The sequence below is a fragment of the Chiloscyllium plagiosum genome, unplaced genomic scaffold (genome assembly GCF_037043375.1).
Source record: "Chiloscyllium plagiosum isolate Xiang-an unplaced genomic scaffold, Cpla_swu_hap1 HiC_scaffold_7, whole genome shotgun sequence".
Taxonomy (NCBI): domain Eukaryota; kingdom Metazoa; phylum Chordata; class Chondrichthyes; order Orectolobiformes; family Hemiscylliidae; genus Chiloscyllium; species Chiloscyllium plagiosum.
Genome location: NW_028270145.1, coordinates 68,633,632 through 68,659,735, shown reverse-complemented (window position 1 = coordinate 68,659,735; position 26,104 = coordinate 68,633,632).

Here is a 26,104-nt window from a genome sequence, read left to right as displayed (position 1 = left end):
ATGTCTCTTTGGTGCCATAAAATGCGAAACAGATTTGTCCTTTTCACACAGACCTCATGCAGTTGCATGTGCAATTTCTGAAGCTGTAAATTTGTCACTATACCATGCATTCACTTGCCTGAAGAATTAGATTTGTGAATTCAAACTGAGTTCTCATTCCCTTTCATGATAGTATTAGCTGAAACTTCCAAATAAATGAACTTAATTTGTGGCTGTATGATGAACTAAATTAATCTTTTCACATGCAGGCACCCACTGCTTTAATTTAGATTTAAGTGCTAGAAATTCGATATTGACCAATGAACTGTTTTTTTTGTCGAAGGGCATTCCTGCATATGCAACTATTCTAATGAGCTGAAGTGCAAACTGGGACAGCAAGCCACTGCACTCGGCAGTTTACTCCAACCAAGCAGTAAAAACCTCTCCCATCAGGGGTAAAATTCCAGTCCTATAATTAGTTTCCATCCTGTTTCTTGCCACTTAAAGATTAATTGTTGAAAAATGAACAATTTCTGTTCCTTCCAATTAATACCAAATGAGTGAATTTTGATTCTAATTAATTTGATCAAGCAGGTATTTAACTGTATTGGAACATACAAACTTGTTACAGTTAAGCACAATTTCTTGTCTTATGGATGTCTGATAAACTAAAACTTGATGCCCACGCACATGACAGTTTTAGAGGTAATAGGCCAAATTTGCAAAGGGCAAAGAGATTGAAGCCTGAGAGGGCAGGATATCAAGCTCCCAGTCCCAGATATTGGTTCAGGTCCTCATGCCTCTGGGACAGTTTGCAATTTTCAAAGGGCCAGCAGGGTGAGAACGGGAAACCCACTCACTGCCAATTAATGGTTCTTGAAGCTCCTTAATGAGCTTGTTAAGAAACCTTCTCATTTCAGAATTTAATTTTAAACTTTATCTCAGTGGTCCTGAACAGTCTGGTATAAATTAGTGCACAGCTGTCAGGTTTGCTATGGGAAAAATTACAGTTTGTTTTTTTACATGATTGTTCCAGTACCTATTTGTGCTATTGTGAGCGTGAACCTTCAATGTTCTTTTATAGCCTCTTCCAGTTCCATTGACACTCCTTGCCCTCTGAGGAACTGTCTGCTGTCTTTAGCAAGGAAATGGTAGCAGACAACACAAGTGCTGATTGATTTTGTTGCTGGTATTCAGCAGGCAGCTCCATTCTCTTGGAGACTCTTGATAACACTAATTCCGTGCCCAGCTCGTTAGGCTCTTTCAATTTTACAAAAGAGTTGTGAAAGCAACACTGCCGAAGCATGGGGCTGGGACTTAATATTCCTCCAGGTGGTGTGTTCTGGAGTCTGCTTTGAAAATTGGCCCAGGCATGTTTCTGAACCACAGTCTTAGTTGGAAAACAAATGATGTGTACTCAGTAAAGTATGATAATAATGGAACAGCTCTATGTGTAAAGCCAACCAAGAGTCAATGGGAGGTCATAACTGCAAGGGGTTGTGTTTGCAAATTTATATTGTGTATTTCTACTTAAACATAGTTTTGATTCCCACATATAACAGCATGATTTTCTTACCTTTAGGGCAAATAAACTGTAATCAATTTTAAGAAAGCCACAAATAGATGGATTCAAAGATGAATTACTCTAAAACTTTGCACTTTGCATGGGGTACGTTGCCCTGGTTGACGTGTATGTTGGAAATCTTGGGCACACACTGTGCATGATTTTTTCAGTGATTTCAATTAATTATCATTTGGTTGTGCACAGCATTCACTAATAGGCAGATCCAACAGGAAAGTAAGAAAACTGTCCCCTCTACATTTCTTTTGTATTACAGATTCATTCTGACCAGTCTTGACAGGATGAACGATTCATTTCTCTATCAACTGTTCCACATGAAATGAGCTGGAATGGTTAACTCCATGTTAATTTTGTTTTCCCATGCACTCCACCTTCAGCACCCTGGATAGAATATAATTGTCACTCAGTGGGCTTTTTAATTGAGTTTTGTGAGAATTAATGAAATGTTTCCTTTTGTATTGCTGGGCAGTCTTTATCCCATGTTTTGGCAGCCTTTTTCTGCATCTTGTAGCTATTAATTTCTTAACCTTGCTGTAGCTCTCTTCTTTCATTGATGTTCACTTTTTCCTGAACTAGTTCGCTTATCATTCATTTTCATTTTATTGACAAGCCCACTTGCTTTATATTAATTAAGGGCTATTTTCTTTGGTGGGGGAGTTGCTTGATGGGCAGATAATGAAAGTGATTAAAAGATGAACAAACTGATTGGAAGAATGCCGGCGTCAGGTCAGCACTGTTCAGGATTTCTTACTCTATTTGGAGCCTAAATGATGGTACTTAATAGGAGGCCAGTACCAAAAGAAAATTCAGAAGAAATTAGTTGCCTGGGTTTCTAATTTGCAAAACACCTCTGAAGATCATTGCCATCTCTTGTTTAAACCTTTCTGATTGCCACCCAATTCCTTTCTCCCAAATCACCTCTATCAATTATTGCTTTGCTTGATCAATGAAGTTTTACCACTGATTTAACTTGAAAGAACTTGGTTTTAAATTAATTTCCTCTCACAAACTTCATTCATCAATACAGTTCTTGTATATCTGTTTTTAGGAAAGGGCTGCACTTAAAAGATGGTAGTGATTGCAGACAGAAAAACCAGAGTTGTGAGCCCTAATTATTTATGTGAAGAGGGTCATTGAGAATTTTGGTATGAAGACAACTGGGAAAGTGAAGGACAGTGAAATGGGAGGTATTTACCAAATCTATCACCTCTACCTTTTCTTTTTAATTCGCTATTTATTTTATCAGCATTTCCTGGTCAACACAGTTGTCTGTTTGAGCAACATCTTGCATCTCTTGCAAGGATGATTCACTGGTGCACTGCATGACACACATTAAAATATGGTACTTTTCCACTTCAGGTTGAAAAGAAGAGGTGGCTGAACTAAATGTATAGCTTTAGCCCAATATTTGGCAGTGCCTAATGCTAACAACACTTATGGTGGCAACCAGCTAAGCATATACATCTATTCCACAGTTTAGCTACCCTGTTAGCAAGTGGTAGAAATGGGTATTTGACAGTTTGAGTGAACTCCCTCTTGCTTTAAAATGTTGTTTACTGTTATGTAAAATGCAGCTGGAATGGAATGAGATGGAATCTGCTTTGACAAGAGAGAACTGCAGGCTGAAAAGTTGTTCACAAGGTTTCAGACACTATAGAATCAGCTAGAAACATAGCTGGTGCTGCAATATCAGTGTTTCATGGTTGATTTTTAAGGCTGTGATGGTTTGAACAACATAGTGCATTGTGTAAGAGATTTATTTTGGGGATTAGAACATTGAACATAGAAAAATACAGCGCAGTACAGGCCCTTTGGCCCTCGATGTTGCGCCGATCCAAGCCCACCTAACCTACACTAGCCCACTATCCTCCATATGCCTATCCAATGCCCATTTAAATGCCCATAAAGAGGGAGAGTCCACCACTGCTACTGGCAGGGCATTCCATGAACTCACGACTTGCTGAGTAAAGAATCTACCCCTAACATCTGTCCTATACCTACCACCCATTAATTTAAAGCTATGCCCCCTTGCAATAGCTGACTCCATACGTGGAAAAAGGTTCTCATGGTCAACCCTATCTAAACCCCTAATCATCTTGTACACCTCTATCAAGTCACCCCTAAACCTACTTTTCTCCAATGAAAACAGCCCCAAGTGCCTCAGCCTTTCCTCATACTAAGATTCAGAGCGGGAAAGTACCAACAACATAGGCAAGATAAAGAAGGAGTTATTCACAGTCAGAATGAGGAGTCATGCACCCAAATTAAGAAGCAGAATCTCAAAGGTCTTTCCATAATTACCTAAGCCTGGGCAAATTAACACAGGTAGGATAGTGTAGAAAGCTTAATGTGTAGCTCAAAGACTGCTGTGATACAAGTGGGTTCTAGTTCAAGCAGACTGTATCTGCAGTTTTTCTCCCTTCCTGCAACTTTCATCCATCAAATCCCCTAGCTCCTGTAAATTCCTCATTGCCTCCAACTATTGCTCAAACTGATCCATGCAATCGATAGGATTTGCAATCGAACACACTTCCTGCAGACAGTAACATGGAAACTCTTCATAATCTCCCATATCCGACAGGAAGAGCACATCACTCTACTAAAGGTGGCATTTGCACCTTAACAATCTACAGACCCAGAAAATAGCACAGGCTTACTGCTCTGAAAGCACTGCTCCAGGCTAGCTTAGTACCTATGTTTTATGTTTCTAAACTTTAATCAAGAGACGGATCCCAATAAAAACGTATAATCAAAAAAAAAGAACTCACTCTACTCATGATTGTAGGTTGACAAAAAAAAATCAGTAAGATGACACTTTAAAACTAACCACTTAGCTGCTCCCCTGGCATGAGCTCTCCACACAGGTTTCTCCAAGGTCAGCTGTGACTTTTACTGTATGCTTATATAGTTTTTATTCTTTTCATGTTGTTTTAGTTATAATATCAGCACATTCAAGAGATGACCTATGATTAGGATACCAAGATGTGAAAGTAGTAGAAATGAGAAATGAGAAAGGCAAGAAACTCTAAATGGGAGTGGAGAATTCTCTACTGATGCATAGAGAGGTACTGAACGATGGGCAGGACACCATCTGTCCTGACTCTTTCTGCCCTAATATGGGCTGTTTTGCTCTTGAAATGTGAGCGAGGCAGCTACTTTGGAAGATGAAAGTTGGTCCAGATGGGGGTGGTTTTCCTGAGTGAGTGATTTGGTCTTGCTGAGGTTGTGTGTTATAGTTGTGTCACAGGTTAGGATGGCTGAGGGTGAGTGGGAAAAACATTGTATCCATTAATGAGAATGGGAGAGCATGTGACTTGGTGGGAAGCGGGTGCAGTAGCAGAGATACGGTCAGTGTGAGGTATCAGAGAGAAATGTTACACAGATGGAGTAGAGAAGGTCATTGACTTTCTTCCTATATCACTGAACATTCCTCGAAATGGCAGAGACTACTCTATTCTGAGTGGCAATATGAACCAGGTTTTCATGCTCTGGTGTTGTTGTTTTAGACCATAAGACCATAAGACATAGGAGTGGAAGTAAGTCCATTCACCCCATCAAGTCCACTCCATCATTTAATCATGGCTCATGGGCCTTTCAATGCCACTTACCCACACTCTCCCCGTAGCCCTTAATTCTTTGCAAGATCAAGAATTTATCAAGTTCTGCCTTGAAGATATTTAACGTCCCGGCCTCCACTGCACTCTGTGGCAATGAATTTCACAGGCCTATCACTCTCTGTCTCCTCATTTCTGTTCTAAATTGACACCCTCTAATTCTAAGGCTGGGCCCATGGGTCCTAGTCTCCCCACCTAACGGAAACAAATTCCCAGCGTCCACCCTTTCTAAGCCATGCATTATCTTGTAAGTTTCTATTAGATCTCCCCTCAACCTTCAAAACTCTAATGAATACAATCCCAGGATCCTCAGCCATTCATTGTGATAGGCCTACAATTCCAGGGATTATCAGTGTGAATCTCAACTGGACATGCTCCAGTGCCAGTATGTCCTTCCTGAGGTGTGGGGCCCAAAATTGGACACAGTATTCTAAATGGAGCCTAACGAGAGCTTTATAAAGTCTCAGAAGCACATCACTGCTTTTATATTCCAACCCTCTTGAGATAAATGACAACATTACATTAACTTTCATAACCATGGACTCAACCTGCAAGTTAGCCTTTAGTGAATCCTGAACTCGCACTCCCAGATCCCTTTGTACTTCCGCTTTATGAATTTTCTCACCATTTAGAAAATAGTCCATGCCTGTATTCTTTTTTTCCAAAGTGCAAGACGTCCCATTTGTTCACGTTGAATTTCATCGGCCATTTCCTGGACCACATTCCTAAACTGTCTATATCATCCCACAGCCTCCCCACCTCCTCAGTACGACCTGCCTGTCCACCTAACTTCATATCATTGGCGAACTTCACCAGAATGCCCCCAGTCCCTTCATTCAGATCATTAATATATCAAGTGAATAGCTGCGGCCACAACACTGAACCCTGCGGGACACCACTTGTCACTGGCTGCCATTCCAAAAAAGAAACTTTTATCCCAAATCTCTGCCTCTGTCAGACAGCCAATCCCAATCCATGTCAGTAGCTCACCCTAAATACCATGGGCCCTCACCTTACTCAGCAGTCTCCTATAATGCATCTTATCAAAGGTCTTTTGGAAGTCAAGATAGATAACATTCGCTGGGTTTCCCTGGTCTAACCTACTTGTTACCTCTTCAAAGAATTCTAACAGGTTTGTCTGGCACAACTCCCCTGATTAAATCTATGCTGACTTATTCTAATCTGACCCTGCGCTTCCAAGAATTTAGAAATCTCATCCTTACCAATGGATTCTCAAATTTTACCAGCAACTGAGGTTAGGCTAATCGGCCTATAAATTTCCATCTTTGGTCTTGATCCTTTCTTGAACAAGGTGGTTATAACAGCAACTTTTCAATCATCTGGGACCTTCCCTGACTCCAGTGGCTTTTGAAAGATCACAACCAACGCCTCCACTATTTCCTCAGTCACCTCCCTCAGAACTCTAGGATGTAGCTCATCGGAGCCAGAAGATTTATCAATTTTTAGATCTTTTAGCTTTTCTAGCACTTTCCCTTTTGTAGTGGCTACCATACTCAACTTTGCCCCAACTCTCCTTAATTGTTGGGATATTACTCATGTCTTCCACTGTAAAGATTGACGCAAAGTACTTATTAAGTTCTTCAGCTATTTCCTTATCTCTGAACACTGGCTTTCCTGCATCAATTTGGAACGGCCCAATGTCTACTTCTGCCTCTCGTTTGTTTCTTATGTATTGAAAGAAACTTTTACTTTTATTTCTAATATTACTGGCTAGCCTACCTTCATATTGATCATCTCCTTCCTTATTTCTCTCTTTGTTATCCTCTGTTTGTTTTTGTAGGGTTCCCAATCTTCTGATTTCCTAGTGCTCTTGGCCACTTTATAGGCTTTTTCTTTTTCTTTGATACATTTCCTGACTTCTTTTGTCAGCCATGGCTGTCTAATTCCACACCGCGCCAGATAATCTTTCTTTTCTTTGGGATGAACTTCTGTACTATGTCCTCAATTTCACCTAGAAACTCCTGTCATTATTGCTCTACTGTCTTTCCCACTAGGGTCTGCTTCCAGTTGATTTTCGTCAGTTCCTCTCTCATGCCCCTGTAATTACCTTTATTTAACGTAACCTCATTACATCCAATTTTGCCTTCTCTCTTTCAAACTGCAGACTGACCTTTACCATATTATGATCATTGGGTTCTGGATTAGTGGTGCTGGAAGAGCACAGCAGTTCAGGCAGCATCCAAGGAGCTTTGGATGCTGCCTGAACTGCTGTGCTCTTCCAGCACCACTAATCCAGAATCTGGTTTCCAGCATCGGCAGTCATTGTTTTTACCTATATTATGATCGCTGCCTCCTAAATGTTCCCTTACTTTCAGATCTTTTTTGAAGTCTGGCTCATTACATAGCACTAAGTCCAGAATAGCCCTGCTCCCTTGTGGGTTCCATCACAATCTGTTCCAAAATGCCATCCTGTAAGCATTCCATGAATTCTCTTTCTTTGGATCCACCGGCAACATTATTCACCCAGTCCACCTGCATATTGAAGTCCCCCATGATCAACGTGACCTTGCCTTTCTGACATGCCCTATATATTTCCCGCTACATCTTGTGCCCCTGATCCTGACCACTGTTAGGAGGGCTGTACATAACACCCATTTTTTTTTGCCTCTGTGGTTCCTCAACTCCACCCACACAGACTCCACATCATCTGACCCTGATGATGATCCTAAAGAATTCTTGCCGATGGACCATATTATCCAGTAGGAACTCCTGGACCATGCCTACAGAATACTTATCCCCTGTCTGCCATGTCCAAGGAAAATGTCACGAACTGTGTAGGGCAATTCTGGACTGATGGTGCTTGTCCAGGTGTACAACAGCCTTTTACATATGGTGCCATGCCAGAGATGCCAGTCAATGCCAGGAAATCAAGTGAGTAGGGCGTTGCATTAGGAACAGGGCATGGTAGGATGCCGATTAATGTGGCATGTTTGGTAAGCATTGGTGAGAAAACTTACTCAGCCACATGATGAGGCGTGTTCCAATCTAATCATGACTTGCAATTACCCTAAGATTCAGCCCAAAGAAAAATGCCAACATGAGTGTTGGTCCTATAGAAAGTTGAACTGGAGAATGAAAATTAGAAAACAAGGGACTGGCAGATGAATTGAGCAGATATTTTGCATCAGTCTTCACCATAGACACACAGCTAATATTCCAGAGGCAGTGACAAATGAGGAAATGGAAAGAGGGAGGAACTCAGGAAAATGACAACACTAGGAAAGTGGCACTGAGTAAATTTTTGGAGCTTTGGATTAACAACGTCTGGGTCCTGATGGACTTCATCCCACAGTCTTAGAAGAAGTGGCGAGTGAGATTAGGAGTCACTCATTTAAAAGAATTGTTGCTCCACAGACAAGTGTGTCAACATTGCAAAAAGTAGAAGACCTGAGAAAATAACATTTTACCTTGTAGACTGCAGTTTGGAATTTCGTTTAGCCTGTCGATATTATATTCCTATCCATAGTATCTGTGTCAAACCATTTATCATCTGTCTGTCTTCACCACGAATGAATGTGTGTATTTAGAATGTTTGAAGGACCATAGTTTAATTTTCATAATATTTGATTAGAAATCCATTTTTATTTTGGTATTTGTTAGAGTTAAATATGTTTTCCGTTCATGACAAAACCTGGAGTTAATGTTTTGAGTCCAGTATGACTGTTCTACAGAATTTGGGACCTGAAGATGAACTATGTTTGACTCAAAATGTTAAGACTGCTTTTTGCTCTCCATAAATACTGTCAGACCTCCTGAGTTTCCCAGTACTTTCCCATTATATTGCATATCTACCTCCAACATTTGCAATATTTTGCAACCTTAAGGTTGAAGTCACATGTGACTTTCCAGAATAAAGTTACCTGCTTCACTTTTAAAAGTAGTTGCAGCAGCAGCTGTTGTAGTTGTAGTAATACTAGTAAGCATAGAACCCTTATATTTCATGGCAGTAATGATGCTAGTAACCTTAAAGTCATTTGTTTCCACAAAATCCTAATATTTGTGGTACATGTTACAATGGCTAACATGTCAGGAACACCCTTAATCGGAACAGTGTTTACACAGAAAGCACATCAAGAAATATAACAGAAATCGTAAAAAGTATTCTACTGTTGTCTGTTTCGATGAATTCTGCAAGTGGGGAGTCAGAATAGAATGACTATAATACAATACTTGGTTAGAAATAATACTTTAAGTTTACGTTATATTTTGCTAAGAAGAGGCAAACACAGTATTTCTACTATTTTTGAGTTGTTCTTCGTGCACTGTTACCATGAAGCCTGCAAGATTGCTTGTTTGCATGCATTTTTAATGAGGTTGCACAACAATTGAAGTGCAGAAATGCCAGTTAGTGCACTAAAAAAAAGAGATGGGAGCAAAAGGATGCTGTGGCCTTGAATAAAAGAGTCTGCAGCCACACAGAGATGCAGATATCATAGTCAGTAAGTCAAAGTTTGGGTGTGCCAGCGAATGGAAGAAGCAGTTTAAACTCTGTTGAAAGAAATTTTGTAATACTGATGAATTTTCAGAAACTTGCCAGAGGAAACTGTTGCAACTATTCCAGTCAAAGCAAAAAGCCTTACCGGGAAGCCAAGATACCAGCAAACGTATTGATAAAGATATTGATCGGATAACAAGTGTGTTGTGAGTTTAAAACCTTTTCTGGTATTTGTAACAAAAAAATCAACTTTTTTTTTAATCTGAAGTGTTTTTCTTGACTAATAAACATTTTATTCTCATTCCTGATGAAGGGCTCTTGCCTGAAACGTCCATTCTCCTGCTCCTCGGATGCTGCCAGACCTGCTGTGCTTTTCCAGCATCACACTCTTGACACTGACAAACATTTTAGTTTTGTTAAAAGGACATTTGCCGATCCATGTGAATGCATTTGGTAATTGACCTCCATGGTTAAAAAGGAGTTATTCTATCAAGCCAGATTTTTTTGTCCAGTTTTAATACCAGCTGTGATCATAACAAAGTGGGGGCTCAATAGAATCATAAATTCTTGAATTTAAAATGGATCTATGAATCCTTAAGGAAATGGAGAGACACTGGGATGGGAACAGAGAATAAATTAAATGGGTGGATAATGAATAAATGAATCTAATAGTGGAATATGTTGGATGATTTGATGAAAATTCATGAGATGTTGTTTCTATTTGCAAACTTGGGTTCCAATGTGGATTTAGCCATGTATAGCTTTAAGTTTGATTTATATTTCTATATTGTGTGAATTGCCAAAGGGGAATAAAGTTTTAACTTTTTTTTAGTTCTTTCAGAGGTACTGAGTTATCTGGAAATTAGTTTTCATGCATTCAAATGCAGTGACCACATGCGTAGCAATTATTGGTTGCTTGAGGAACTCCGGCTCAGAGTTGGTGAAGTGGAGTATGACCTTCAAACACTGCGACACACCAGGCTGAGGGAGAGGTACCTAGATGCTGTGTTTCTGGATGCAGTCGCACCCCTTGGATTAACTACCTTGTTTTTGGCCAGTGGTCAGTGACAGGAAGGTGTGACTAAAAGCTAGGCAGGTAGATTGATCCAGGAGGTAGTGCTGGATCCCTTGAGCGCTTGAGCTTGTCTAACTGGTTTGAGATTCTTATTCTATGTTTGGTTAAAAGTGGTGGCTGTAGGGAGGATAAGCAAACTGACCATAGCACCATGGTACAGAAAGCCATTCAAGATGGGAGAGAAAATAGAGATGTTGTTGTAATTGGGGACAGCATAGTCAGGGGACTAGCCACTGTTCCATGTGGCCAAGATTGAGTCGTGAAGGCTTTTTGCCTGCCTGGTGCCAGGGTTCAGGATATCTAACCTGGGCTGCAGAGGAACTTTGAATAGAAAGGGAAAGATCCAGTTGTCGTGGTCCATGTTGATACCTACGATATAGGCAACAAAAGGTAAAGAGGTTCTGATGTGGGAATATAAGCAGCTGAGGGCCAAATTAAAAAGCATAAACAAAAAGATAATTTTCTCTGGAATACTACTTGAGCAGAACAAAACCGAAGAGATAAATGCGTGGCTCAAGATTGGTGTGGGAAAAACAGGTTTCATCCACAATGCATTGGTACCACCAGTACTGACAAATAAATACTAAAAGCTGTAGAATAAACAATATATGTTATCATCTTATTATCTACAATAGAAAAAAAAAGAGGATTGGAGAGATGGCATTAAACTTTAAGACGATGATTAGAGCCGATTGTGAGGAATATCCTAATGATTGGAAAACAGGGGATTCCTTCTTTCACTGTTTGCCATTAGCAATAGCCCTAATGGCTCCATAGAATCCATAAATTAAAAAAGGAAAAAACTTAAAAACCAAAGTTCAGAGACTTTTCTTACAATCAATGCATCAAACTTCCAGGAAAAACTAACCAAAGCTCGACAGTTGGCCATAGGCATTGATCAGCAAACAATGAAAGTTAAAGCAAATAAAAATGAAATCTGCTCAAAAGTTTGTTGCTGCAGGCACTTGGTGTTAGTAGCTTTAACAAAGCCAGAAATTGGTGGAGAAACTCAGCAGGATGGCAGCATCTGTGGAGGGAAAATAGAGTTAACATTTTGAGTCAAGTGACCCTTCTTCAGGACAATCTCTGGTGAACTGTTAAAAACAAGATTCATGGACCTTATCAAATCAAAAAAGGAACTCAGTGATGTAAATTATGTTGTGAGTACTCCAGAGAGGAGGAAAAGTCAGGGAGGAAATCAAGTTAATATGCAACAGTGATACTATGACTAGGAGGTTAGTCAAGAGAAAAGGATTTTTATGGTGCTGAAAGAAGTAGAGAATGAAACATAAGTATCAAAGTGATTTGAGAATGAATCAGAAATTGATTAATCTGAATTTGACAGTATTAAGTTTGAATAATACAGACATGCTTGTGAAGTTACTTATAATTTTTGCCATCTCCAAGAAAATTAGAAATTTAGCTTATTTATCAAACTGTTATAGATTTATAAATTGATATCTGTAAATTGGTCAGGAAAAGTGCCTTTGGTAATAAAATTTTGTCTACTGGTGGCCATGTAACCTTTGTTCATTGTCAAAAAAACTCATCTGGTTCACTAACACCCTGTAGGGAAGGGAATCTGCTATCCTTCCCTGCCTAGCTTGTATGTGGCTCCAGCAAAGTGGTTGATTCTTTATTGCCTTCTAGGAAATTAGGAATGGGCAATAAAATGCTAGTCTAATCAGCACTGCCCATACCTTACTGATGATTTTTAAAAAAAATATGACAATGTTAAACTGAGTTACAATAGCTGGAGCTCATCTATTGTAATGGCACAGACGGCAGCTGGGTTGAAATGATTATCTATAGATTTTCTAACAAAATCAATGCAACAACAAAGGCAGATTCATGTTCAATTTCATGATTGAAAGACTGAATTGTGAGGATTAGACAGCATATTTTTACAAAGAAACGATTTATTAAAGAGATATTGGCAAGTACAATTGACTGATACGACCAAAGTATTTTCAGCTTTTGTAACTCTGGATGAGTTTTGTCAAAGCAAAGTCACGCCATTTGGAATGAAAAATGCACCAGCAACATTTCAAAGAATATACAACAAAGTCATCAAATGTATATGCGCTTGTGTTGTACATATTGATGATTTGCTTGTGTTCTGCCAAATCTGGAAGGAACATTTATAAACGTGGATTAATTGTTAATCAGTTACAAAGAGTGAACTTAGAATCATAGAATCCCTACAACACAGAAACAGGTCCTTCAGCCCAAGTCCACACCGACCTTCCAAAGAGTAACCCACCCAGACCTATTCCCCTACCCTATTGTCCTATACTTGCCGCTGACTAGTGCACTTAACCTACATATCCTTGAACACCAAGGGCAATTTAACATGGCCAATTCACCTAACCTACACATCTTTTGGATTGTGGGAGGAAACTGGAGCACCTAGAGGAAACCCACACAGACATAGGGAGAATGTGCAAACTCCACACAGATGGTCCCCCGAGGCTGGAGTCAAACCCGAGTCCCTGGTGCTGTGAGGCAGCAGTGCTAACCACTGAACCACCCAAAACTTTGTTACAAATTTGGAAAAAAGTGACCTTGCAAAAGGAAAAATAATTTATTTGCACTGTAACAATACAAAGCCAAATAACATTCAAAAAGCCTAAGTATTGTCTCAGATTTTCAAATGCCCAAGCCAAAATGAAAGATTTTGTGACAACTGGATACCATTGAAAGTTTGTTCCAAATTACAGCCCTATAATTGCTTTCATGAAAAGCTGGTTAAAGAAAAGTCAGAAATGGGCACAGGAGTGTCAGAGTCCCTTTGACAAATTCCAAGCTGTAGAAGAAGGTGCAGACTGCAGTTGTTGGAACGTCAGAATCTAAAAGTGTGGTACTGGAGAAGCACAGAAGGTCAGGCAGTATCAAGGAGCAGGAGGTTCGATGTTTTAAGCATAAGCCCTTTATCAGGAATATGGAGGAGGAAGGGGGCTGAGAGATAAATAGAAAGGTAAGGGTAGGGCTGAGGGGAAGTTAGCTGTAAGGCTAACTTGTGTTTGGAGGCAGAGAATGTGGGTGAAATCCTAAATGAGTACTTTGCATCAGTATTCACCCAGGAGAAGGAAATGGAGCAGAGTGAGACTTGTGTGGAGCATGCTAATATGTAAGGGCATTTTGAGATCAAGACGACATGGCATTGGGTTTCCTGAAGAGCATTAATGTGGATGGGTCCCTCGGGCCCAATGGTATCTACCCTAGGTTATTGAGAGAGGCAAGAACGGAGATTGCTGGGGATTTGCCAAAGATCTTTGTATCCTCAATAGCCACTGGAGAGATTTCAGAGGACTGGTGAGTAGCTAATGTTGTTTCTATGTTCAAGAAGGGAAGTAGGTAAAATGTAGGAAACTATAGATTGTTGAGTCTCACAGCAGTAGTTGGAAAGCTATTGGAGAGAATTCCTAGGGATAGAATTTACATGTATTTGAAAAAGCATGGCCTAATTAGGGACAGTCAGCATGGCTTTGTGCAGGGTAGGTCATGTCTTACTAACTTGATTGAATTTTTCTAGGAGATGATAAAGGTGATTGATGAGGCTAGAGCAATAGATGTTGTCTACATGGATTTTAGCAAGGTTTTCATCATGGTCCCTCATGGTATTCTCATCCAGAAGATTAAGATGCATGGGATCCACGGTGACTTAGCTGTGTGGATTCAGAATTATCTTGCCCAGAGAAGGCAAAGGATAGTGGTGATAGGGTATTTTTCAGGCTGGAGGTCTGAGACTAGTAGTGTTCCGCAAGGATTGGACTGGGACTTCTGCTGTTTGTGATATATAAATACATGACTTGGATGAAAATTATTTGGAGGTGCCAGTGTTGGATTGGGTGTACAAAATTAAAAAGTCAGTCAGAGATGGCTATTTTAATATGTTTCAGGTGGAAGCTGGAGAAGTGTAGCATCGTGAGGTTATCCGTGGGTTTGTGGTAGAGTGAAGTGCTGAGGTGTCCATTCTTGATGGAGATGCATGTGTCCAAGAATGAGATAGAAACTAAAGAGTAGTCCATGGTGAGTTTGATGGAAGGATGAAACTTGTTCATAACGCTGTGTAGTTGTTTCAGAGACTCGTCACCATGGGACCAGGGGAAGAAAGTGTTGTCAATATACCTGGTGTATAGTGTTGGTTGGAGTCTCTGCGGAGAGAAGAAGTCTTGTTTGAACCTGTGCATGAAAATGTTGGCATATTGGGGTGCAAATTTCATTCCCATGTCTGTTCCCATGTGAGTTATAGGACAGTGCTTGGAGATTGGCAGTTATTGGTGTTGAGTACTGTTGCTGTAGCCACAATGCCATCATTGTGGAAGATACTGGTGTAGAGTGCTGAAAGATCCATTGTGACGAGGAATGTTCCCATTTCGACTGGTCTGTGGGTGCTGAGTTTCTGTAAGAAATCTGTAGTGTCGTTACAGAAGCAGGGGGTCCACTGTACAATGGATTGAAAAATAGCCCTACGCATACACAGGATCTGTTCAGTTAAGGAAGTTGTGACGGGCACTTGGAAGTTCTCAAGGATGCCCTCACAAGAACAGGGTATGATGCTCAACTCAGTGACCGCCAGTTCCGAAGTGCCACTGTGAGAAGCTGTAATGGTCTCTTCAGGTGGCAGATATAAGTTACACCCGACATGGTACCCTTCATTGTCTAGTATTTCCCAGGAGCTGAAAAACTACGCCATGTTCTTTGCAGCCTACAACACATTATCGATGAGGATGAGCACCTAGCCAAGACCTTTCCCACACCTCCACTTCTCGCCTTTAAACAGCCACCAAACCTCAAACAGATCATTGTTTGCAGCAAACTGTCCGGCTTTCAGGACAACACCATACAACCCTGCTACGGCAGATGCTGCAAAACATGTCAAAGTGGATACCACCATTACATGTGGGTACACCAGCCACCAGGTGGCAGGTATTCATTTGACTTGGTCAACGTTGTCTATCTCATATGCTGCAGGCAAGGATGCCCTGAGACATGGTACATTGGCAAAACTGAGCAGAGGCTATGGCAACGAATGAATGGACACCCTACAACAATCAACAGACAGGAGTGTTCCCTCCCAGTCCGGGACATTAGTGGGTGGCACTGTGGCACAGAGGTTAGCAATGCTGCCTCACAGCGCCAGAGACGCGGGTTCAATTCCCGCCTCAGGTGACTCTCTGTGTGGAGTTTGCACATTCTCCCAGTGTCTGCGTGGGTTTCCTCCCACAATCCAAAAATGTGCAGGTTAGGTGAATTGACCTGGCTAAATTGCCCGTAGTGTTAGGTGAAGGGATAAATATAGGGGAACGGGTCTGGGTGGGTTGTGCTTCGGTGGGTCAGTGTGGACTTGTTGGGCCGAAGGGCCTGTTTCCACACTGTAAGTAATCTAAATCTAAATTCGACCTCAGACCTTTGGATGACCATCCTTCAAGGTGAACTTTGGGACAGGCAGCAATGCAAAGTGACTGAGCAGAGGCTGATAGCCAACCTTGGTACCCATGGGGATGGCCTCAACTGGGAGCTTGGGTTCATGTCACACTATAGGTGACCCCACTGCACTACTCTCTCTCTCGGTCTCTGTCTCACACACACAAACACACATTCCTACAGATCCATTAACCCTCTCTCATACACAAGCTCTCTCTCATATGCTCACACATACACACCCCACACATTCTCACCCAGACACACAACCTCTCACAGGCCCCTTTACACTCACGTCACACACATACACATACACACACTCACCCTCTCACAGACACTCACCAGCCCCCCCAGCCCCCCCAAACAGACACACACATATAAGTTTGTGGGGTGAATTTGTACTTAGAGAATTATATTTTATTTTGCTCAAAATCTGCATAAATCCATGTAAGAATCTGTAAATCCCTTTTTTTTAAGAAATAGAATCAGTCTGAACATTGGGGCACAGACAGCTCAAACAGGGCACCTCACCCCTTCAATGCATTATCTGAGCTGACATGTCACCTATTGTTAAAGTTCACTTGAGAATGTAACTTTAAAAATAGTTCTGAGATTTACATATGAAAGAACTGAAACCAACATGGTCATTCTAAAAGGTGATAGACTTAACAAACAATCCATACGGTATACAATTTCAGTTGCGTCACTGGAAACTTTTGCTATAAATTCTGTGCCTTATGATCTTGTACTCCAATAGAACCTCATGAAGGAGCAGCGCTCCGAAAGCTAGTGCTTCCAAATAAACCTGTTAGACTATAACCTGGTGTTGTGTGATTTTTAACTTTGGATGGAAATGCAAATTGGTGGGTTAGTAAGTTTGCAGATGGTACAAAGTTTAGTGGAATTGTAGATAGTGAGAAGGTTGTCAAAGGATACAGCAGGATGTAGATCAATGGCAGCTATAAGTGGAGAAATGGCAGATGGAGCTTAATGCGGGTAAGTGTGAGGTGTTGCATTTTGGGAGATCAAATATTAAAGAAAAGTATACAGTTAATGGTAGAACCCTGAACACCATGAATGTACAGAGAGATCTTGAGGTTAAAATCCATAGTTCCCTGAAAGTTGCCACGCAAGTAGATACCGTGGTAAAGAAGGCATATAGCAAACTTGCTTTTATTGATCGAGGAATTAAGTACAAGAGTCAGGAGGTCATGTTGCAGCTTTCTAAGAATTTGGTTAGGCCACACAGACTATTGCATTTAATTCTAGGCACTACATTACAAGAAAGTTGTGAAGACTTTGGAATGGGGTGGGAAGTGGAGCATCGTTTTACCAGGATGCTACCTGGATTAGAGGTTATGAATGAAAAGGAGAGGAAAGAAAACCTCAGGTTGTTTTCTCTGGAGCAGTGGAGGCTGAGGGGAGATTTGATAGAAGTCTATAAAATTATGAGATGCATAGATAGGGTTGACCATCAGAATCTTATTTCCCCAGAGCTGAAATGTCTAATACTATGGGGAATGCACTTAAGGCGAGGACAGAAAGTTCAAAGGAAATGTGACGGGCAAGTGTTTTTACACAGAGAGTGGTAGGAATGCGCTGCCAGGGATGGTGGTGGAGGCAGATACAATAGGGGCATTGAAGAGACTTTTAGATAAGCACATGAACATGCAGGGATATGGACTAAGGGCAGGCAGAAGGGATTAGTTTAATTTGGTGTCATGTTCAGCACAATATTGTGTGCCGAAGGGCCCATTCCTATGCTGTACAATTCTATGTTCAATGTAATTGTTGTTTTACCAGTATTGTTCACGTCCCAAGAACAACCTAACTGACAGCTGTAATTGTGCTAAAAAATCAGACAAAGAAAGAGAGAGAGAGAGAGAGCAACTGAACTATTATGGCGACAAAAAAAAAGCCTTTGATTCCAACAAAGGAGAAACAAGTGGGGGGTAGAACAGACGGTCAATTTGCTATTGCCAGCAACAAAGTTTACCTCCAGTGTCACTTGAAACAACAATAATCCACTAGAGAGCAACATCCTATGATAGAGGTGCTGAACAAACCAAGCCATTGAATCACATTTACAAGGATCACTCATTTAGATAAAATTACAAACTGCAATAATCATTCGTAGCCTTTGTGCAGCCTTGCCTCACAGCCCAACAACATTGAGTTTAGGCAATGAATTTACTTAAATGCAACCTGCACCAGCCAATGCCATATTATGTTGATTGCACTTAAATGGTATGACTCTTTTCAAAAGGTAAATTTTTTTTTCTGGCTCTTAAGTTTACAGTTCACGACTTGAGTGTCAAGTTGTGTAACATTTTGGTCCAGAACGTCTGGTGTCTGGAATGTTGGAGGCCATGGTAGAGCCCTATGTAGCCTTGACACACACATGCCATGGAAATTGTTGGGAATTGTATTTCTAAGGCCAATCGTTTGCTCAATAAGATCTCTGCAACTCTGATTTAGAGTTGGAACTTAGGCAGTTTCGAGTTTGCTCATTCTCTCAGTGTCTGCGTGGATTTCCTCCGGGTGCTCAGGTTTCCTCCCACAGTCCAAAATGTGCAGGTCAGGGTGAATTGGCTGTGTTAAATAGCCCATAGTGTTAGGTGCATTAGTCAGGGGTAAATATAGGTTAAGGGAATGGGGCTGGGTGGGTTACTCTTTAGAGTGTCGGTGTGGACTTGTTGGGCCGAAAGGCCTGTTCTCTCACAATAGGGAATCTAACCTAATTTACTTACCTAGATCGTTACTCAGATTATATTTGACAGAAAAATCTTAGTCTAACATCTGGGTAACTATATATCCCACCTAGCACCTGACACAGAATCCCCTAACACCACAACTACGTCCCTATCACTTGACATCCCCCCTGACCCCCAAATTTGTCTTTGAACCCCTGATTTGAACTGACACTCCGTCTCTTCCAACTTCTCCCCAATCCAATTGATCCACACCACCAACCATCTTCCTCACATGAAAGCCTGCCCCATCACTCCCATTCAACTCACTTGCACTCTTCCATTTCATCCACTTAGCACAATACCCAGCTGCTATTCACCTATATGCCAATCCAAAACACAAAACAGAGACTCTATCACCTCCCTCACCTTCCACCCTAACCGCCTGAAATCTACCATCCAGCCACTTTACCCACCTTCCACTCTAGTAACTTATCCACATGCCATTCACTCCAGTGCCTACCTACCCACTTGTCACTCTACCTACCTACAATCCTACTTACTTGCCACTCTACCAAATCACCAAACTGCCAGCCTAACTGTTACCTACCCTCCTATCATCCCACACAACTGCTACACTACCCTTCTGCCATTCTTTCCATCTACCTACTTTCATTCACCTATTCACTCATCTATTTAACATAGAACATAGAACATTACAGCGCAGTACAAGCCCTTTGGCCCTCGATGTTGCGCTGACCTATAGAACCAATTCTCATCCTTATGACTATCCAATGACTATTTAAATGTCCTTAAAGATGGCTGGCCTACTACTGTTGCAGGCAGCACATTCCATGTCCCTACTACTCTCTGAGTAAAGAAACTACGTCTGACATCTGCCCGATATCTTTCACCCCTCAATTTAAAGTTATGTCCTCTCATGCTAGCCATTTCCATCTGAGAAAAAAGGCTCTCACTGTCCACCTTATTATCTTATATGTCTCTATTAAGTCATCTCTCAGTCTTCTTCTCTTTAATGAAAACAGCCTCAAGTCCCTCAGCCTTTCCTCATAAGACTTTCCCTCCACATGAGGTAAAATCCTAGTAAATCTCCTCTTAAGCTTTTCCAAAGTGTCCACATCCTTCCTGTAATGTGGTGATCAGAACTGTACACAATACTCCAAATGTGGCCACACCAGAGTTTTGTACACCTGCAGCATGATCTCATGGTTCCGAAACTCAATCCCTCCACCAATAAAAGCTAACACCGTGTGCCTTCTTAACAACCCTATCAACTTTGGTGGCAACTTTCAACGGCCCATGTACCTGGACACTAAGATCTGTCTGCTCATCTACACTATCAAGAATTTTACCATTAGCCCAATAATCTGCATTCCTGTTACTCCTTCCAAAGTGAATCACCTCACACTTTCCTGCTTTAAACTCCATTTGCCACCTCTCAGCCTGAAGCTTATCTATGTCTGTCTATAACCTACAACATCCTTCATCACAATCCACAACTCTACCGACCTTAGTGTCATTCGCAAATTTACTAACCCATCCTTCCATGTCCTCATCCAGCTCATTTATATAAATGACAAACAACAGTGGTCCAAAAACAGATCCTTGTGGTACCCTACTAGTAAATGAACTCCAGGATGAGTATTTCCAATCAATCATCATCCTCTCTCTGTCTTCTTTCAGCTAGCCAATTTCTGATCCAAACTGCTAAATCACCCTCAATCCCATGCTTCTGTGTTTTCTGCAATAGCCTACCATGGGGAACCTTAACAAATGCCTTACTGAAATCTACATACACCACATCAACCAATTTTCCCTCGTCCACCGGTTTGGTCACCTTCCCAAAGAACTCAATAAGGTTTGTGAGGCACGGCCTCCCTTTCACAAAACCATGTTGACTATCCCTAATCAACTTATTCATCTCTAGATGATTATAAATCCTATCTCTTGTAACCATTTCCAACACTTTACCCACAACCAATGTAAGGCTCACAGGTCTATTCTATAATTTCCAGGGTTGTCTCTACTCCCCTTCTTGAACAAGGGAACAACATTTACTATCTGGCACTATTCCTGTGAACAATGACGACATAAAGATCAAAGCCAAAGGCTCGGCAATCTCCTCCTTGGCTTCCCAGAGAATCCTAGGATAAATCCCATCTAGCCCAGGGGATTTATCTATTTTTACACTTTCCAGAATTGCTAACACCTCCTCCTTACGCAACTCAATCCCATCTAGTCTAGTAGCCTGTATCTCAGTATTCTCCTTGACCACATTGTCTTTTTCTAGTGTGAGCACTGATGAAAAGTATTCATTTAGCACTTCCCCTGTCTCCTCTGACTCAATGCACAACTTCCCACTACAATGCTTGATTGGCCCTAATCTTACTCTAGTCTTTCTTTTATTCCTGATATAGCTATAGAAAGCCTTAAGGTTTTCCTTGATCCTATCTGCCAGTGACTTCTCATGGCCTCTCCTGGCTCTTCTTAGCTCTCTCTTTAGTCTTTCCTGATTTACCTGTAACTCTCAAGTGCCCTAACTGAGCCTTCACATCTCAACCTAACATTAACTTTCTTCTTGCTCTTGACAAGAGATTCGACTTCCTTAGTAAACCGTGACCCTCATGCTTGACAACTTTCTTCCTGCCTGACCAGTACATATTTATCAAGGACCAGCACTAGCTGGTCCATATTTCTATTGTGCCCATCCCCTGCAGTTTCTTTCCCCATCCTATGCATCCTAAATCTTGCCCTGCAATATATACCTATCCCTTTCCATCACTAAAGTAAACATAACCAAATTGTGGTTACTGTCACCAAAGTGCTCACCTACCTCCAAAATATAATACCTGGCAGGGTTCATTACCCAGTAACAAAAATGTAGCCTCACTCCTTGTTGACCTGTTTACATACTGTGTCAGCAGATTTTCTTGCACACATTGGACAAAAACTGACCCATCTAAAGTACTTGAACTATAGTATTCCCAGTCAATATTTGGAAAGTTAAAGTCCCCTACAAAAATTACTGTCACAAAGCGAGTCCCTTTTTACTAAAAGATGTTCCTTAGCTCAAGGACACTCTGTCCTTGATTTTTTTCAGAGGGGCAATAAACCAGGCCAGACTCTGATCAGCCTGATTTGGTACAGAGATGAAAAGGATTTTGAGAGGCCTTTTGTTTATATGTAAACAGATGAGACTTCAAGCCAAAGTGGTCGTGCTTTAGAAGTGTCCTGTATAAAGAGAGGGGAATGATCAGCTCTTTAGCTAGCTGAGCGAAGCAGTTTTAATTCAGTCTTGAACTGGGAAGTTCAACAGTTAGTTGTGTGGAATCTCTGTCTCTTTTTCTGCCCTTCAGCTTCAACCTGTAAGCACGTGTTCTATTTATACTGGTTTTTAAAGAGAGTTTGTTTATTGGGACTGTTATGTGTATTTTCGGAACAGCACAATTAAGTCTAGCCAGATAGGTTGCGTTCTGTAGGGGTTCTTTATTCTGTTCTTTGTGTTTCATTGTGTAATATTGTGAATAAATTTTTGTCGGTTTTAAAATCTAGTAGTCAACCTAGCTACCTGACTCCAGGTAATTTTCACTGTACATTTACCAAAACAAGTTGCAAAGTTAGGTCTAGGGCTGCCTGCTTAAGAATGTTTTGAGTGGTCTGGCCTAGTCCATAACACTATCTGTCACTCTTGCTCCTATCAAGGATCATCTTTGCTATCAAACTAGTCAACTTACCAATTGGCTCACAGAACCTTTTTTTTAGTTAGAGGAAGAGGATGGGTGGGAGACACTACCTAAGTAGTGTTTCGGGTAAAGCAACTACCGAAATATAATGCCTCACTTACCCAGCAGCCTCGTTTCTGCTCCTGCTCAGGATTTGCTCCACCTTTTAAAATTTACCTTCCTGTCGGGCCTCTGGTCCTTGCTGTCTCTCTCCCCACTGCAAATGCTGCTGAAAAAATTGAAGAACGCTGAACTCCTGAAGTAATTATTTATTCATACACTCGTCAATTCACTCACCTGTTTTCTCACCCATTAATTTATACACACATTCAGTTCATTCACTTATTCTCTCACCCATCATTCAATGACTTATTTGCTGACATAGAAATGTTTTGGGAGCTTTCGTCACTTGCGGAATACATCAGCTAGTGCTGTAAAAAGTGGGCATAGCCTGCGCTCTCCCCGTGTTTTGCTTCACTGGAGATCTCCATTGGTCCATTGCTCTATGTTTCTGAGGAAGCTGTGTCGCGAGGATCAGGCCAGAAAATTAGGAGTGAAATGGTCATTTGATTGTGATTGCCACTTTGTGCAATATCTGGACAATTATTATAATTGAACATATTAGATGAGAATATAACTTTCGCGAGAAAGAAGTCATCTTTACTATGACTCAAAGCAAATATAAAGTGCTTGCGTCTCCCAGACATATGCTTGAAATGGGGATAGGACAGAAAATTTCCAATGTTTCCTAATGCTGTAAACCATCCTGACATGGAACTAGATCGTGTTTCTTAACTGTGGTTTGGTTAAAATCTTGAAACTTCGTCCCTATCAGTACCTGGGTATCCCTCCACCACATGGATTACTATTATTGATAAGAGGGACACTTAGCACCACTTTCTCAAGGACTTTAAGGGATGGAGAATAAACTATTGGTTTGGCCAGTTACGTCCCATAATTTATTTTTTAAAAAATGTTACAAGCAAAAACATGGAATCAAAGAATTGGATTCTACTCCAAATTCCATTTGCTGACAGTTAACTTGCTCTGTATACTGAATCTAGTCTGGGACATTTGGGATTCTATTGGAACCAACATGCAAGATATTGCATGCACATTTCATATCAATAATAATTGGAAAATTCAAAAATCACAAACTTTGATTTTTATCTAAACGAAATACTGAGTATTTACGTTCCCTGCTAATAAACTCTTAACACATGTTTTGTATTCCAGTCTATCTTTCATCCAGCGATGCACCTATTAAAAGACAATACATGTTCCTTTGAAAATTATAACAAGGTTGTTAATTTCTAAAGTGTAATAGCATATAAATTGCTTGATCAGCCATATGGAACTAAACATAATTAAGACCAGTAAGGTTAATTTGTTTCATAATTGCATAATATAAGTAAATGAAAATTGCTTCTTTACTAAATTGCTTTCCATTAAAAACCACAAAGATAAAAGTAATATACAGTGAAAACACATGAAGCATATAGACATTAAAGACCAACAGTAATATAATTTGCTCTATCTGCCTTAACCAATTTTTAATAGATTGTCACTTAGTAATATACAATGGTCCAAATCCTCATTGACTTGTCAACAGTAATGCTTAAGTGCAATTTACTTTGTGTATTTTTATAAACTTACAGAATTGTTGCCTTATTTAGAAAGATTTTTCAATGTTTTTTTTTATCAGATATTTGTATTACCGTGGTAAGCAAGAAGCAAATGGAGTTAGATCAGGTGGTGTGCTGTAGTGTAAGCTAATTATCTACCCTAGGGAAGGAGCTCTCTCTACAACCATTTAGGGTCTGAGATCCATTTGAAATCCTGGAGTGGGAAGACTTCACAAAACCCTGGAGAGTCTCCCACGTCATGCCAGGCATAATTATTGCAAATTAGTCTATTTGCCAGTTATGCACATATTTTTAGTGTTTTTTTTAAAACTGTTGCAGGGTTTTTATACAAGAATTTTAGAATGCTAGTCATGCAGTGACTAACCATGAAAAGGACAACAAGGCAATAGTCAAACTGGTCTATGACAAGCTAATTATGGAGGCTCCACTGTAAAACCTTTTACAAGGGTCACCTGGTACAAATAATTAAAATGCATTATAAATCCTCTTTACTGATGCAATTAAATTATAAAGCAAAAAAGTAATTATCTATTTAACTAATAGCTTTGTTGGTCAGCAGCATTTAACTAAGAAAGAGGCAATGAACCTTTTACATATTTGAGTTCAGAGAATTGTCTGACGTGGGAATGATAAAGTTCTCCAGTATTTCTTTGTGTAGAATATAGATGAGAAAAAGTACAATTTATTACGTTCAATGTTCATTTAAGTAATGAACTTCTACAAGTAATGACAAAGGCAACAAAAATACCTCTATTTACTGTGCCATTACATAGAAGCACTATACTCTTGAGATGTTTAGAATTATTATGACTATTAATCTTTTGATCTTCTAATGCTATATGATTTTCTTTTGTAGCTTTACTCATTTATTACATATTGTCTTCAAAGTAAAATTAATATTTCATAGCAAGCTAACACGAGGAGTTAATACAGCATTAAATAGTTCAATATTTTCAATGCGGTTCATATAAATGAATACCTTACAGGAGAATTGCCTTCATTTATTTCCTTTTGGTATTTTTGCATTCTCCACTATATAACTGTCCATAGCCAGATAAATGGAAAACAGAATTCATTGCCATTTCGTTGATGGTATTTTGTAATCAGAGAAAAACTGGTACAAAATAGCTGGCATGAACCAGATGATACTAAAGTTTTACTGTAGTCAAATGGGCTCTTGTGTTTTTGCATCACAATCCACCAAGAATTTGATCTGAAATGATCAAATGTCACTCTGAACAGGACAAACGATTTGATATAAAGCAGCCTAGACACTGATTTCATGACAGAAGCCTAGTTTCTCATGTTTGGAAATACAGCACTGGTTTTATATGAATATATTGACTTGCTGAAGATTTGTTGTAAATATAACTTTGTGCAACAAATGTTTAAATTTTACCTTTTAATTAACTTTCTGTGGGCTCATTTGTATGTTATAATAAGTATACTCAGGCAATGAACAGTAGAGGGCAGCTTTAACACAGAAAAATTACATTCTTATGTTCTCACACAAGGAATGCCTATAATATTCCTGTGAAAATTCTCATTTCTGAATGTTTGAACATTTTTAAATATTTAAAAAGTCTTACCCATGATTATGGAATATTGAGCAAATGTAAACTAACATTTCTATTAAGGTAATAACATGATCATCGCAATTTCATTAACTTACATCAACATTAATCAAATGGAATTCTCACTTTACAGCATTTTAAAGACAAATGGACTAATATGCTTCTGCATTTAAAATTTAAATATTTTGTTAGCTGCATGCGGCTTGTGATTGTTATTACTAGTCACTGTGTCTTGGAATGATAAGATGATGATTTCCCCCAACATTAGTTTCTGACTTTGACTTGATCATCTGGGGGATGCAGCAAGTGAAAGCTCCT